Here is a 4060-nt window from a genome sequence, read left to right as displayed (position 1 = left end):
CGCGCCCGCACTGAGCCACCTCTGCGGCGCGATAGCAGGCCGAGCGGAGCTCACGGATGGAACAGGCAGCCGCGGAGCCGAGAAGACAGACCTTGCGGATCCCGTCCGGCTCAGAGGATGCGCGAGGGGACCCGCGAGCCTCGGCGGATCTGGAGTGGCCAAACCTGGCTCCCTCCCGGGGTAAGTGGCTCCCAGGGCGAGGGGAACCCAGGTCCAGGGCGCTTGGTTTTCCTACTTTTCTCCAACCACGTTTTCACCGGTGGCTGGATGTGCAGGTTGCAGACAGATCGATTTCGAGCCCCAGAGAGGTATGAAGGCACTTAGAAGCTAACCGACGTATTTTAGAGACCAACCCAAGAGAACCCAGTGCTGGTTTTTTGTGCTTCTCTGCTACTTCCAAAATCAGGGTCTCTGGGGTTTTCCAATTCGGAACTCACAGGAGCGCGGTGTCCGGGAGCGCAGGGCGGCGACTGAGTCCACGGCTCAGCGAGGGTCCACGCAGCGCGTGCTGCCGAGGCGAGGTGGTTTTTTCCCGTTGGACCTGTGTCATTTGCATTGTCCTGTCCGCTGTGACGCGTGCTTCCAACACCCGGCCAGGCGTGGTGCCGAGGAACCAGTCGGGAGTAACCAGAGCAAGAACGGCGGGTGGCGGCGAGTAGACGCTGCTGGGAACCACTGTGGGGAGCAATCGTCAAAAGGCTAAGTGGTGTGCGTGACGAGGTGGCCGAGAGGTTAAGGCGATGGACTGCTAATCCATTGTGCTCTGCACGCGTGGGTTCGAATCCCACCCTCGTCGTCACTCAGGTTTTTTTTTTTTACCCCTCTGTGTTGCGGTCAGGCAGGCAGACCCTTCCCTACCAGGGGTTGACTCGAGGGTCTGGGATCTCCTTTTCCCCAGGTGGGAGCCCTCTAGCCCATAAAATCCTTCGTTTTATTTATGTGTTGTGTACCATTTATTGATTTGCATAGATTTTAAAGTCTGTTTTCATTTTCTCAGGAGACTGTCTACCATTAGTTTCCCAGGCCTCTGGTCTAGATATGTCTTCTCTAGGCAGCTGACCATATCCTCCAGTCCTGAGTTGGACCTCTTCTTTGAGGATAGTTTTAAAGAAACATTGTATGGAGTGGAGTTAAACAGGCAGGGAAAGCTTTATTCAAGGCTATTGCAACTAGGAAGAGAGAGGCTGGACTCAAATCCAAAGGCAACAGGAGCAGCTGGGAGTTTCTAGCTAATGGGTAGGGTAAGAAGTCCTTGGATGGAGAATTATTAAGGCATCAAGGATATCAAGGAGGGGAATCCAGATTCTTGCTAAAACAGGGCTGGATGGACCAAGGGTGGGAACTAGTCGAGAGGAATCTGGGGCCTGAGGAATTTTGGTCAAGGATGGAGTCCTTGAATCCCACAGTCCAGGAACCCCTGGGCTTCCTGAGGGTTTGGGTTCCAGGAGATGCAGCTCAGGTATCCCCAGACTGCCCCTTCCTCCATGGCAGCTGGCCCTGGGCAGCCAGGTTACCCACTCAGTCAGGCTTTAATGTGACCTAAATTGGGAGGTTTGTCTGAAATCCAAGCTTTTGGCTTTGATCAAAGACAAGTGCATGTCTGACAGTGGATATGATTGTAGTGTGCACACCATTAAATTTGCCTTTATCTTTGAGAATGGGCCCTACCCTCTGTCACTTCAAAAGCTCCAGGAAGATGGCCGGGACTTTGGGATGTATGAGAAACTGGTCACAGCTGGATGCAGTAGTGCCTGGAGGAAGGCCAGGTTATAAGCACTCCACACAGGTAAGGGACTGGTCTGGCTGCTCAGGAAGGGGGAGTACTGCAGATGACACTTCATCACAGGAGCAGCAGGAAAGTGGAAAGAAGGCAGGGCCCCATCTGCTGGGTCAGTATGGCCAAGAAAGGATTTCCCTGCACCATTAAATCAGGACCATCATGACCACATACACACAGTATTAAGAGCTCACTATTGGAATCCAAAGGCTGTTTCAAAAGCTTGGTAAACCTAACTCGGTGCAGCTCTCTTTGTAACCAGAGGTAATTCATAATGTGAGCTAATGAAATATTTATGGTTTAATGGGTTTCAACTTGATGAGAGCAGAACTCGATTAGAAGGAAATCTGAAAGTTGCCACTAGGTTCACAGGAGAAATTTGTACACTACAGGGGTACTTCCTTGTTCCTTTCCTGCTGGATTTCCCCCTCTAATTTAAACTCTGGGGTCCTTTCTTACCTCTGCCCTCACAAGCCAGTGGTCAGAGGTCACCACTGACTGGAGGAACGAGTTTTGTCAGGTGCTCTAAAGTGTACTCTTCCAAGAGGTCCCACCAAGATTTGGACTCAGATTGCTGGATTCAAAGTCCAGAGTGCTAACCATTACACCATGGAACCAGTGACATAAGGGCAATGAAGATAAATAACTGTGTTGAGATACAAACTGGACAACAGTTCTAGTAGGGAGCTTGGTCTGGCCTCAGGCGGCTGCAGAGCCCAACTTGCAGAATATAACTCAGCCACCAGGGTTCATCTCTAGGGCCCCACAAATTCTGGTTTTGTGGAGACTGAAGCTTGCCCAATTTAGCAGCCTTTTTAAAATAAAGAAAGAGATGTTATAAAACACTCGAAGGCCCGTCTGATGTATGTGAGGATAACACTGGAGTACAGAGAGGCAGCTATATCAACTAATTTCCAATATATAAAAAAATTCCCATTTTATATATATATATATATATATATATATATATATATATATATACACAAAAAAAATGGTTTTCTTATTTTATATATATATATATATATATATATATATATACATATACATACACAAAGTTTGCAAATTCTACAAATACTTTTTATAAAGAGCAACACCTTCCAAAGGCATGTAAAGGGCCATACAAGTGAGGATACTGACACAGTGAGATTCATGATAAATACTACTCTGGGTACTTTGGCAATATGATCTCTACCTCAACGGTTTTTCTAAAAAAAAAAAGCCATCCTATAGAAATGAAAAAATAAAATATATGTCTAAGAATGCTCATTTTAATATTTGCACTATCAGAAGTTTGGAAACGTGCCAGGGTACTTAACTGAGGTGCTGTATAGCCACTAAAAAGAAAAGGTAGACCTAGGTGTTCACATGTTGACTCGATAGTCCTGGGAAGGATTTAAAACAACGCGGTCATCTGCTGAACAGTAAGGCGTATCACACTTGTAAATCATGACTTGTGAGCTTATGCATTCATTTTTAAATACAGTGGAGAAATACATACCAAACAGCATAAATGTCTACAAGAATTTAAGAATTGCCTGTTGGTTTGGGGAAAGTGCCTGATAGTGGCTGGGAGAGTGAGACTGTCACATAACAAAAAAGTTAAATGTTCAACTTCATTGGGTGTAGCAGTTCACTGAAGGCCATTCACAAACCCCTGGGTAAGAAATGTTTACACACTTGGGAGAAGTGTTCTCATGACTTAAAGCTTCTCAGAAAGGAAAAGTTAAAATGCGAGTTATCCGTACAGAGACCGAAAAAGGACAGGGAACAGGGAACGGACCCTTTCAAAAATACGCCTAGGGCATGCTAATTTAAAAGGGTTTTATTAGTACACGTTTGCAGCAGATAACGGCAATCACCTTCATGGCGTCCCGCGCTCGCGGCCCCGGAGCGGCTACAGCAGGCTGGGCTGCGGCGGGCGGGCAGGTGTACGCACACCCCAACGGCCCGCACCTCGCACGCCAGTTTCCTGCTCGCCTCGCGCCTGCGCACACTACGGCGAGATGCAGGCGCTGAGGCGCCCGGATGCCGCGTCTCCTGCGGCTGCCCCCCCCCCCACCGCCAGGGTCCGGGCACCGGGAAAGCATTCTCTCAGGCTTTTTCCAGAAAGGAGGTACGGGGACGGAGGCGCGCGGAGATGGGCTGCTGTTCCGCGTTTGTGCTCTGTCTCTGGTGGCTCATCGCGAGGGCAGGAATACCCAGAGCAGCAGTTTCCGCCACCGCGGGCACCGTGACTTCGGCGCTCGGATTCCACCTGCGCGCTCGCTTCCCAGTTGCCTCCGC

General features: G+C 49.1%; 1 non-coding gene across 1 annotated transcript; it reads left to right on the top strand.

Annotated features, from left to right (window-relative positions):
* The first annotated feature begins 714 nt into the window (after nt 1-714).
* Nucleotides 715-796, top strand: Trnas-gcu. The gene has a single exon. It is a non-coding gene; the product is annotated as a tRNA-Ser (tRNA).
* Nucleotides 797-4060: the final 3264 nt, after the last annotated feature.

Source organism: Fukomys damarensis, unplaced genomic scaffold (genome assembly GCF_012274545.1).
Source record: "Fukomys damarensis isolate Sample0158 unplaced genomic scaffold, DMR_v1.0_HiC HiC_scaffold_10, whole genome shotgun sequence".
NCBI lineage: Eukaryota > Metazoa > Chordata > Mammalia > Rodentia > Bathyergidae > Fukomys > Fukomys damarensis.
This window is presented reverse-complemented; position numbering and strand designations above follow the sequence as displayed.